The sequence below is a fragment of the Oncorhynchus kisutch genome, linkage group LG12 (genome assembly GCF_002021735.2).
Source record: "Oncorhynchus kisutch isolate 150728-3 linkage group LG12, Okis_V2, whole genome shotgun sequence".
In the NCBI taxonomy this organism is placed as follows: Eukaryota; Metazoa; Chordata; class Actinopteri; order Salmoniformes; family Salmonidae; genus Oncorhynchus; species Oncorhynchus kisutch.
Window position 1 is genome coordinate 14,268,727 of NC_034185.2, and position 13,418 is coordinate 14,282,144.

The window sequence follows — 13,418 nt, forward strand, 5'->3', positions numbered from 1 at the left end:
GATACAGGGCTCCTAAGTGAAACTATTCTAACTTAACATTTTCTTTCAGTGACTGACTCTGAATGGGAGCCCCCAGTGCCAAGGTGTCCATCCCCCACTGAAGCTGGTTCATCCAGCTAATGCCACAAGTTTCATCTGCCCAAATGTATTTCTGCAGGCATGGAGGTGCTGGGGACGTCAGGTGCCATAGCATAATATTGTGTAGAGGACTGAGGGTCTTCCAAATATTGAAATTGTTATTTTTGTATGTGTGTTTTTTTTTTCTCCATTTTGGGGGATGTGTTAGAACCATTTTGGTGAATTTATTCCATTCAAAATGTATAACTAAACCAATTTGGGTGACTTCATGATAAATGTCAGCACACTATTTTGGAAGTTAACATTCTGAAACTTTGCACAAGTACTGTTGCCCTCTTGTATTTTTCACTGATTGTCCCCAGCCTATCAATGTTTATTTGTCTTCATTTTAAAGATGATACAATGAACGTTTTTTTTTACATTTCATTTAAACCAGATTTTTTGTGTTCTACATTCAATTCACATTTACGAACTTTAGTTTCTTTCAAATGAAATGAATATGCATACCCTTGATTCTGTGCCTGAGCTACAGGCAGTTAGATTTGGCTATGTCTTCAGGCAGAAATTAAAGTAGGGGGGTCAGTTCTGAGGTAACATTGAAAAATTAAGAGAATCCCCAAGGCATGGACAATTATTGGCACCCAGGTGCAATACTTGGTTAAATAGCTTCTGCCAAAGACTGCAAGAAATGCATCTTGTCCTGAGCTTGCTGTACCTTCCTACTAGCAATTTGGTTTGCTTCAAGTTGAGGGTTGCCTGCTGTACCGATGTTACTGTAGGTTTTCAATTGGGGTTTTTCTCCCATAATGTGTGTAGCTTGGTATACTTTTAGACTGAGCTTAAGCAGCTGACTTTGCCAACCCCACAGCATTCCACCTTCTTTGCAGGGACAAGCTTTAATTCATTTGGTCATTGAAAATCTTAATTTCCCCTGAATTAAGGTGTTAGTTTTGGAAGTTCAAGACAGAATTCTGGTCTTCCTGTTCAACACAATGAAGCAGTGAAAACACTCGCTCCAATCACATGGTTTGACACTGAGTTGCTATGCCTCTGGTACTGGGGGGGGGCCTTAAGTGCAAGATATGTAATTGGTAGCTTGTACACTGCAACCCCTTAATCTTCCAATTGTCTGACTGTTGGTCTTCCAGCAGGAGAACCTGAACACAAGCACCTAACAATGGTTGGTACACACTTGACTTCCTGTGACAAGTCATCTGAATCCCATCAGTTGACATCACCACCCAATTTTGCAAAATTGGTGCTGCTCAAGTGGGTCAAATTGGCAGCAAGCTCATAGTTGTAAATTCTCCTGGGTGCCAATTTTGCCCATGCAAGTAGTTGTAATTTTATAAACATTAAAGGGGTTTTGTAATTGTGACAACCCATTGTATGAATAATTCTCAACTAAGGGTGCAAGTGTATTTGACTAGCAGGACAAATGTTCTGTTACCTTATAGGTAGGCTTTGAATTATTTCCAATTTGTCTGACATGGCCAGTCTTCCTTGACATTAAAGTTCTGTGTGTACCAGCGTTATTGTGCTGAGTAATGGGATGCCTGCTCAATTGCCAATTTTGGTTCCCCTCAAAATGGAAGGGAAGCTGTAATGTGTCAGTGAAGCACTTCAATAGGCCAAGTCGTTTTGTCTACTGCCTCATTACTAAATCTGACTCGCATTTTCAGGAAAGGTGTAACTAAAATGGGAACTCTTTCATTTTGGACGTCAGGCTACTTGAATAAACAAACATTTGAGATGTATTACTGGCTCCTCTAAACCCTGGCTATTGTTTGACATCAGCTGGCTAGGAGGGCCCTATTACTGTTCCATCACTTGTCAATGGACATTCCCACTCACCAGTGCTTGACTTGGCCTAAAAGGTGGCAGTACTGATACAGGCGTTCCAATACTTTTGCGCTAATCTGAGGAACAGGCACTCGGACATTAGGAAGTGACGGTATTCCGCTCTGAGCTCCCGCCCAAGTCGAGCACTGCCACTCCCACCTTGCCTCAACAAATCGCATCGCCAATTAGTAATTGTTCCATTGACCCCAGACCCTTTTTTTTTTTCTGGCCCTACATGGCAGTTGTGGGCAGTAAAGACATCAAAACTTTAGTATAAACAGTAGTTTCAGGAGAATGGGTTGAGTAATTCCTCTGGTTTCTGTCTGTTGGTTCAGTACTACAACGAACATCAGAGCAGTGGACCCTTAGGAGCCATGTTGGTTATAAGGCCCTGTCCTTTAAGCGTAAGGCTATGCTTCATACCTTAACACTAACATTCTTGATCAGTTGACTGCATTTATTTCCTAATGTGTAGTTTTCAACCTGTAACATTTATATTAAACCTGGATTTTTTTCAATAAATTCCAGTCCCACTTTATTTCTCTAATCAATGTCAATTTTCAGTGTTCATTCTCTGTACTCTGTGAGTGAACATCAAGTGTGAAGTGAGGCCTTTCTAGCCATGCTGTCACAACTAGGCCTTAGCCTGTTATTCTTAAATAGGTCCATGTAAAGTATCCAGCTACCTCTTATACGCAGTGCCTTCAAAGTAGTCATACCCCTTGATTTAATCCACTTTACTGCCTGAATTCAAAATGGATTAAAAATACTGGATAAATGCAACATGTAAAGTTTCATGAGCTGAAATAAAAAATCACATGTTCCATTTGCACAAAGCTTCTCTTTTTTGGACTTGTTAATCCCTGTTAGTGAGCATTTCTCCTTTGCCAAGATTAACCTGACAGGTGTGGCATATCAAGAAGCTGATTAAAGAGCATGATCATTACACAGGTGCACCTTGTGCTGGGGACAAAAGGCCCCTAAAATTAATAGATGCCCCAATTACATGCTTCCATCACGTCATGCTGATTGCAGTAATGTCCGCCAAACTTAACATTAATTTCTCTACCATAAGCTGCCTCCATCGGTTTAGAGAATTTGGCAGTACATACAACCAGCTTCAACCGCAGACCACGTGTAACCATGCCAGCCCAGGACCTACATCGGGCTTCTTTACCTGCGGGATTGTCTGAGGGTGCTGAGTATTTGTCTGTAATAAAGCCCTTTTGTGGGGAAACTCATTCTGATTGGCTGCGCCATTGCCCACCCGTGGCTGCGCCATTTAGGTTAGTATTGTGGAGTAACAATGTTGATCCATCAGTTCTCTTATCACAACCATTACGGTTTTAAAATCACCTTTGATACACCACCCAAAGCGTAATTTCACAATGCTTAAAAGGATATATTCAGCTTTTTAGATTCACATATCTACCTATTGGTGCCCTTATGAGGCATTGGAAAACCTCCCTGGTCTTTGTGGTTGAATCTGTGCTTGAAGTTCACTACTCGATTGACAGACCTTACAGAATTTCTGTGTGGTGTACAGATATGATTAGTCATTCAAATCAGGTTAACCACTATTGAACACAATGATTCTGTGCAACATTGATTTGTTAGGCGTATTTTATACACCTGAACTTAGGCTTGCCATAAAGGGGTTGAATTCTTGACTCAAGACAGTTCAGCTTTTCATTTATTAATTTGAAACATTTCTACCAACAAAATTCCACTTTGACATTAAGGGGTGTTGTGTAGATCAGTGACAAATCTCTATAATAAATTAAGTTTCAGGCTGTAACAATGTGGGAAAAGTAGTGGTGTCAATACTTTCTGAAGGCAAGAAGTAGAGGCTAGTCTGCTTCTTGCTGCCTTGTTCTGTGACGGTTGAATGTTTTATATGCGTTGTACTAACTTTTCCCCATCAACTACTGATGTCTTAATTTTCAGTATTGAGTCTTTCAGTTTCATAGTTATCATTAGTACACTAGTGCCCAATACTCAAAGGTTTTTGTTTAAGGTATCTCTACCCCAGGTACAAAGCACAACCATGTTTTTCCATATCTCAAGTCTCCCATATATGAAATGGATGGTTGTGTAAAAATGTTTTACTGAAAGGGGTTAAATTGATAAATAGTGACACACCACCTAAAGTCAAACCATGCAGAATGAGGCATGGCTGTAAGGGGGGGTGAGCCACAAGCTGATGTAACTCAAAATTACAAGCTCTGATATTGCTACAATGTGCAATACAAGTAGTCAGTTGTCTTCCCTACATACAAACATGTCTTAACGCATCTTGGAAATATAGACCTGTAAACACAGATACAACAGGAGGAAATAACTATGAATATTTATGATGAATGTAAGCCTTTTGGTAACAGTTAGACAACTGTCAAATCTGCTCTCATTCAGTGCTGTACTGTCCTGCCTGACACAAATGCATACACTTAAGTGTTTGGATGTTGTGGCTAATGTAATCAGCGCTAAGGAAAACTCAGGTTGCTCTGTGGATTTTACATGTTCAGCTTCTTCCAATTACGTTAGGCCACCCCTAGACTTGACTCCAAATCCATTATGGTGCCCAAAATGGCCTCCACAATAATGTTAAATGGTGGTTTAATCACCTGTATATGTACACTTATGACCACTACTTAAGACTATTTCTGTGTAATTCAGCTGTTAGTAATCCAACATGCCCACCATTTACACTCAAACACCTTTGTCTGGATTTATAAAAAGGTAGCAGACTTCTTGGCATGGCAACACCAGGCAATCCAAGGTCTGAGGATCAATGAGGCAACTGGGAGGCTCTGACAAAAGGAAAGAGCATCCAACCCTGGACTCAGACACCCTCTCCCGAACAACTTGCCCCCACTGTAGTATAACTTGTGCCTCCAGGATTGGGCTCTTAAGACACCTCATTATTTAGAAGTGAGATTTGATTCATTGCTAGCCTAAAAGGTCTGCCTGAATCCAACATGACCTTCCGCTAGCTCACTGCATTTGTGATGCACATTGGGATGTTCCAGTGCACCCTTATCCTGTTCCGGTAGCTTCTTCCAGACAGTCATGTCCATCATCCTGGGGTTGCTGTAGATGTTTACATTAAGGTTTATTAGGAGAATGCAACCAGAATGACACTCATTGACAAGAAATGCCATCAACTTGCACCACTCCAATGTCAATACTATTGTGAATTTCCTAGAACTATCCTCCATAGGCCCACTCCTCCCACCAGGCAGTTACTAGAGAGACTGGACTGCCATGTCAGGCCATTCAACAGACACAAATTGCTTGTGCATTGCCCTCATACTATTTTGCTACCAACCATAGCTGACCAGCCCATGTGACACCTGAACTGGACGAGCATGTGAAGAATGAGCTCATGCTGTGGTGACTCATGCATTGGTCTGGGAAACTGCAGTAATTCCAACATCCCTATAAGGACATGCCATTTTATGACAAACAAGAAGCACCGTAGGATGGTAAAACTTGCTGTATGTGATTATTTATGGAGGCTGGGGATTGACTGGGATATAGGGGTCTTTGTACACCATGCCTGATCAGCTCCACCTCCTCTTCAACCCTTTAACTGTCCATCAAAGCTCAGGGATCATCTTCAAATGTATATGGAGCTGTGCTATGTCCCTCACAACCAAGCTACACTAACCTCCAAGTAACTGGAGGTCACTCTCACATGTTTCACTCTCCACATTTCCTGCTGGGCGTGCCCCAGTAAGTAATCAATGCCAACCACCCACAGTTAATATCGGTTACATTTTCATCCCGACTTCCAAAGGAATATAAAGAAATATGTAGGACATGACCTACAGGACTTGGCCATATTCAACATGAAAAAAACATAGGCATCGAAAGGCAAGTATGTGTGACAGCCCTTTCACAGACTCCTTCACAACCAGACACCCAACCATTCCACTACTGGAGTATCCTCAGCATCATTCAGGCTGAGATAACATTCTGGTTAGTCAATGGGTCTCATTGACATGCAAGCTGCACCTGTTGAGTGCCTGCAACTGTTTTAGAAATGGAAACTGATCACCACACAGCCCTGAATACCCCGTCAAACATACAGGAATTATACTGCCCTTATTGCGGCATCTTGCCCAGAATGACCAGTTAGCTGTGTAACCTGGTCAGGCTCCAGAACTACAACCCCTACTGTTAGCACTAAAACCGGGTCAGGCTCCAGAACTACAACCCCTACTGTTAGCACTAAAACCGGGTCAGGCTCCAGAACTACAACCCCTACTATTAGCTGTACAACCTGGTCAGGCACCAGAACTACAACCCCTACTTTTAGCTGTACAACCTGGTCAGGCTCCAGAACTACAACCCCTACTGTTAGCTGTACAACCTGGTCAGGCTCCAGAACTACAACCCCTACTGTTAGCTGTGTAACCTGGTCAGGCTCCAGAACTACAACCCCTACTGTTAGCTGTACAACCTGGTCAGGCTCCAGAACTACAACCCCTACTGTTAGCTGTGTAACCTGGTCAGGCTCCAGAACTACAACCCCTACTGTTAGCTGTACAACCTGGTCAGGCTCCAGAACTACAACCCCTACTGTTAGCTGTACAACCTGGTCAGGCTCCAGAACTACAACCCCTACTGTTAGCTGTGTAACCTGGTCAGGCTCCAGAACTACAACCCCTACTGTTAGCTGTACAACCTGGTCAGGCTCCAGAACTACAACCCCTACTGTTAGCTGTGTAACCTGGTCAGGCTCCAGAACTACAACCCCTACTGTTAGCTGTACAACCTGGTCAGGCTCCAGAACTACAACCCCTACTGTTAGCTGTACAACCTGGTCAGGCTCCAGTACTACAACCCCTACTGTTAGCTGTGTAACCTGGTCAGGCTCCAGAACTACAACCCCTACTGTTAGCTGTACAACCTGGTCAGGCTCCAGAACTACAACCCCTACTGTTAGCTGTACAACCTGGTCAGGCTCCAGAACTACAACCCCTACTGTTAGCTGTGTAACCTGGTCAGGCTCCAGAACTACAACCCCTACTGTTAGCTGTGTAACCTGGTCAGGCTCCAGAACTACAACCCCTACTGTTAGCTGTGTAACCTGGTCAGGCTCCAGAACTACAACCCCCACTGTTAGCTGTACAACCTGGTCAGGCTCCAGAACTACAACCCCTACTGTTAGCTGTGTAACCTGGTCAGGCTCCAGAACTACAACCACTACTGGCTACTTTGTCTTCTCGCCCTGATAGGACCTGTCACCTCAGACTGAATCAACCTTGCACATGTCGTTTTATTGGGGAAAGGTTAGCATTACTAGAGTAAAGTGACCAGATTTCTGAAGAAAAAAAACCAGGGACATTTCCAGTTTGGCGGTCAATATACCATTAAAATATCCAATGTTATTATTGATGAAAGAAAAAAGGGGGACAATTCCGGTTTCATTTATTTAATCTAACAGCCACACACACTGTGGTAGACAGAGAAAACAACTATATTACAGAAACACTACAGACAAGACAGAACTGTCTGATCTGAACAGCCATTCAGTGGTCCTGGTAGTCTGGGTAGAACTGATCTGAACAGCCATTCAGTGGTCCTGGTAGTCTGGGTAGAATAAAAACAGAACATGAGAAAAATTAAAACAACAGACAATAGTATATGTGAAATACTTATCATAGTAAAGAAATAAGATGCTGATGAGATTGGTAACTACATAACATACTTATACCAACCTAATCTGTATATTTTTCAGAAGAATGTATTTTCTTCAGGATTGCTCTGTCTTTGGCCAGCTTCTCCATGAACTCCTGGCAGGGGACGATGAAGTTTGTCTTCACAATAAGCACGGCCTTGTTGGTCAGAACAGTGAACCTATTTCTTGCTGCTGTCCATATATCTTTCATTTGGGAGAACACTCTCTCGACTGGTGCATTACTTCCAGGTAAGCACATGACAACAGACGCTAATTTAGCCAGGTTAGTGTGTGGGATGTTGTTCTCTTTGAAGTGTGTAACCACCATGCTCCATATCTGACTAAGCGTTGTCTCAGATGTTTTTCATTCTTCAAGTGATCCCCCCTTTAGGAACTCTTGCAGGCCAGTAACCTCGTCAAACAATGCATCCTCATTGATGGTCACATTGGGGCATTTTTCCTGCAGTGTGGCTGGTGCCTTCTGGATCTCTTCACACTGAGGTTGCCTTTTTAAAAAGGAGACCATGTAAATATTTTAGATTATTTGTGTGCTTTCCCCATGCTTGCAAGTAATTCACACCCGTAGTGAAGAATGATTGGGATGTTTCCAGAAAGCTCTCTTTAGACATTGCTCCATTTTCCTCTAGCTCTCTCAGAAGTCCTCTGACCAAAACTGGAATGAAGTTGTCATCATGTCTTGCAGTCAATTTTGCCTCAACGTTTCTCAGAATTGCAGTTGACTCCACAGCACAGCGGTCCTGGCCTTTAAGCATCTTGATCATGTCACTGAATAAGGTCAGGTTTCCATGGACAAAGGCCAGCCAATGGACCTTCGAACATTGTTCACAGGACAACAGGGCATGTGTCTTCATAAAGAAAAAAGGATTTCAAATGGCACATATATTTTCAGCACCCTTTCTAGAGCAGGGAGCATGGACAGCCAGCGAACATCGCAGTGTCCTAAAATGTTATGGTACTCCTGGCCAACAAACTCACAAAAGCTCTTCAGTCTTTCTACTCTGACGGTAAAAATATGAAAATATCTTTGTGAGCAGGTAATCAACATCAAGGGGAATCATATCCAAAGCTATTCTGGCTGTGTTATGAATGATGTGGGCAGGACAACCTAAGCCAATCGCCTCACGCTGCAGAGCCTTTTTAACTTTGGTATGGACATTAACCCTCCCCAGCCTATTCATTCCTCCAAAGTTGGTATTTGTGTTGTCGGCAGAGAATGCCACGACTTTGTTTTCCAGGTTACATTTTTGGAGGACCTCATATGCAATTTCCTCTGCTGTTTCTCCTTTCAATTCAACAAAATCAAGCTGTTTTGTTTCCACAGATGTGCTGCCATCATTTATTTTACTCACTATGGTGTCACATTCTGTCCTAGCACATGTAAACTTTGGCTCATAAAGCTTCCGTGTCAGTTGTGCTGTGCAGTCCATAGATCTGTAACTATGATTGCATACCACACTATGCGATGCAAAGACACCCTCCTGCACAGCTAAACCATATTCTTGTTGGGAAGGCTGTACCTTCTTGAAGAATGTGGTGACAGAGGGCATACCAACACGGCCAATCAGAAAGGCTTTATGCTTTTTCGTCTGTTGATGTTCTACCCCTGCTGCCAATTGGAAAAAGAGGAATAACAAAGGTTTCTGTGAACCATTCTATCGTCTTGACCCGGAGCGTATAAACTGAAATTCTCTCATGTTGCCATTAAAATGTCATTTTCTGTTTCTTGGAAAGAACCATTGTACCTCTGTCTGCTCTTCTTCACTCTCCTTGTGTCACTCTTCTTACTCTTAACTTTTTATTCTCTCCAATCTCTCTTTTCTTCACTCGTCTTCCTTCTCTTTCACCTTTCCATCTCACTCTTCTACTCTCCTCGCTTCACTTGTTTTACTCCCTTAATTTTTCCTTCTCCTTCCTCTCCAATCTGTAATAATAAATAATACACTATTAGATAAAATAACAGATTCCCTTGCATCATTTTTGTATTTCATCTCAAAAACATTGTTTGGAATAATACATTGGCGGGCTCTGTAATCATATCTTTACCTTTCCTCTCTCTTTCACTCTTCTTCCTAACCAGTCTTCCTCCTCTCCACTCTCCAACAGAAAACATTATGCTAATGTTATCCATGAAAATTTCCAATTCTATTTTCAAACTACTTATTATAATGCCAAACCATTCAAATTGTAATCTACAAATAAATATTCTCAATTAATTGTGCATTCATTTAATATAATTTCAAAACATTCACATGCGTTGGATGGGCTGCTTTTTAACCTAGCTAACGTTACCATGACAGTTGCTAGCGAGCTAGATAATTTACTAACTTAGTCTACATAGATGATCTGCTCTATGAGGTTAAATATGCTATCTATATAATAATTTGTGACATAACATTACTAGCTAGAATCTCAAACGATTGTAACTTATCTGGCTTGAAGACGTTTGTGGTGATGTTGTGAATTCACTTTGACACTTACTAGCTTCTGCCGAGTTTCCACAGCAGTTTTCTCTAAAACTAGTGCGAGCAAGTAGTTAGTAGAAGAAGAGTGAATGAAGCTGCTATAGCGAGTAGCCCCCTCTGTTGGCCAAAACAAGCACAATGCGATTGAGACGTCAACCAGTAGGCTCTGCTGTCTGGTCTTTCTTGCCATGTAAAATATTATTTCACTTTGCGGTCTGTTTTTAACGCACAGTTAAAAACGGGGACATTTCTGGGGACAGCTACAGCTGGGGACAGGCCACCAAAAACGGGGACTGTCCCTGGAAAGCGGGGATGTCTGGACGGAACCGAAACCGGCTGTGCATGTGCGCCATCGTGCATACATTTATTTTGTCCCCCCACACCACACGCAATCATGACACAGGTTAAAATATCAAAATAAATTCTGAACCAATTATATTAATTTGGGGACAGGCCGAACAGCATTAAACATTATTGGCAATTTAGCTAGCACTTGCTAGCTAATTTGTCCAATTTAGCTAGCTTGCTGTTGCTAGCTAATTTGTCCTGGAATATAAACATTGAGTTGTTATTTTACCTGAAATGCACAAGGTCCTCTACTCCGACAATTAATCCACACATAAAACGGTCAACCAAATCGTTTCTAGTCATCTCTCCTACTTCCAGGCTTTTTCTTCTTTGAACTTATATGGTGATTGGCATCTAAACTTTCATTGTATTACCACAACGTCCGACAACACAGTTGGTCTTTCAATCACCCACGTGGGTATAACCAATGAGGAGATGGCATGTCATTGGTATAACCAATGAGGAGATGGGAGAGGCAGGACTTGCACCTCAGCCCTTGGCAACACAGATGCTTGTTGACGCACACGAGCAGTGTGTGTGCAATAATTGAATAATATAGATTTCTAAATTTATGTTGCAACGCTCACGTCGGGTGTAGTCAGGGTATTATGTGGCTGACTGTTGTATTACAGGTTGATTTCCTATAACTTAGTTACTCTACTGTGCTTGTGAAATACTTATATGATAATATGCTGTGAGTGTGAATGAGATTAAAACATAAACACACTGAAAAACTAGTTTGCTTGAGCTATTCAAACAGGTATGGCAGTGCCACTCCCAGGGTATACCAAGAGCCCTTATGAAGCACTTAAGACAGAACACTACTTACAGTGAAAGCAGACAGGTGTTTGAGGCATGAGTGTTACATAATTCATATTTACAGGTGATTTAACCTCTAAATGTTATGGCAGCCATATTGGATATGACAACATTTTGAATTTTAGGCAAATTATAAAGAATCTCTAATGACTTCATTGCAGGACTAGGGGCTAAATATACAAAGTCCTTTAACCTCTACATGATGGGTGTTCCTATATCAGGTCGGTTGAGTTAATGTGCACTAATGTGATTAGCATGACAGTTGTAAGTAACAGCAAGCTTTCCAGGACATCTTATATGGGCAGAAAGCTTAAATTGTTAATCTAACTGCACTGTCCAATTTACAGTAGATATTACAGTGAAAAAAGACCATGCTATTGTTTGAGAGTGCACAACAATAAAAAACTTATCACGGCAACTGGTTCGATACATTCACCTCTTAAAGGTAAATAATGTACTTACATTCAGTAACCTTGCTTTGATTTGTCATCCTGAGGATCCCAGGGATAAAATGTAGCATAGTTTTGTTTTATACATTTTTATATTCAAATGTAGGAACTGGGTTCTACAGTTTGAACCCTTACTGTCTCTGGCTCCACACCCACCATCTAGATGTGAAAGTTAATGTATAAGCTAATGATCCATCGTTTATGACACTCGGTTGTTTTCCTTTTGAGACTATTACAAGTCACAAAAAGTGTAATTGTGCATTTGTCAGGCAGGACCATACAGTATTGAGTGCAAATTTGACTTGGAAAGTTGTCTATTGAACAGCTACCAATCAGTGAATTTTAGATTCATGAATATTCAGCTGATACTCCACCCAGATGTGAAGAGTAGTCTGGTGGACTTTCAAACTTTGTATTCGGATTAGCCAACAGAAACTACCAGTGCATAGGTTTAATCTACCAACCTCACACCTTCCCCGTAAACCAGTGGTAGTCTGTTAACACAGCCAAAGTCAAACACTGCCCATTTCTACTCTTAACATATGATTTAACCTAACCACACTTAAAAACATGTTTTACAATATAACTTGGATAACTTTGCAATATATATAACAAGCACAGAGTTATACTTTACAATATAACTCTGTGCTTGTGGACAACCCCACAAGCCACAGTTGTGATTAAATATTAAATGAAACACTTTACATAAAGGTCACACCTATAGTCACTCCCACAACGGCCAACTTTGAGTCGTTGATGAACTAGTCTTACGCACAATAGCATGGGATGAGGGCATCTGCCAGGAACACTGATCATGTGTTACACTAGTGATAAGCTGTAGTGTGTGCGTCTGGAATGGGAAAAGTAGCCACGCGTTTACATTTCCAGGCACTACCCTCTGACGAGTAGCATTCACCTTGAAAGACTCAACAGGAGTTTGCACAACTGTCGGGAGGGAAAAAGCAACACGGTTAGTGGATAGTGTCACAGCATGTGCACAGAGGATCACCTTATCCCGCAGTATCAACCTTACTGTGAACACCTCACAGGGAGGATCCCAACAGAGTCCAGTCTTGCTGCAGCACTGACTGGTGTAATGACTGACCCGACTCATCACATGCTGCCTCAGGCTAGATACCAGTACTCCACGCCGTCTCACCCTGGGACTCAGCAGCACTGACTGGTGTAATGACTGACCCGGCTCATCACATGCTGCCTCAGGCTAGATACCAGTACTCCACGCCGTCTCACCCTGGGACTCGGCAGCACTAACAGCCTAAACAGCAGTAAACTCAATGCACGGACCGTTGAATTAGGTCAAGTTCATTCAGGAAGTAAACCAAAATGCCAATTCTACATGCCTCAGAAGAGAAAAATTGGAATCGGTTTACTTCCAAAATTGAAAGACCATCACCGCTGTAGTCAGGGCTCGCATCCATCCACAGCCTTGGAGCTCAGCGTCACCACCCTGCTGGCATCACTTTGGGGGGTACAACATGCTGGAACACTGAGTCACTTCTTCCTACTACACTGGAATTCTCTTCTGCTTTTATACCAAATATTTATTTTAAAAGTTACTTTTCCCTCAGATGGAAAATTGGTTTGCAGCTTAAAACTGGTTCCGAGTTGCAGAATTACAAAAGGGGTTGATTTATGCATGTCAGATGACTAAAGTATATGCCTTGGTGTTGAATGCAAATAACCAGATGAGCA

General features: G+C 41.9%; 1 long non-coding RNA gene across 1 annotated transcript; it reads right to left on the bottom strand.

The window, feature by feature from the left end:
- Positions 1-7,339: 7,339 nt before the first annotated feature.
- Positions 7,340-10,088, bottom strand: LOC116376500 (uncharacterized). Its single transcript, XR_004211866.1, has 3 exons — positions 9,671-10,088; positions 7,647-9,548; positions 7,340-7,518 (listed from the first exon to the last, which is right to left on the bottom strand). It is a non-coding gene; the product is annotated as an uncharacterized LOC116376500 (long non-coding RNA).
- Positions 10,089-13,418: the final 3,330 nt, after the last annotated feature.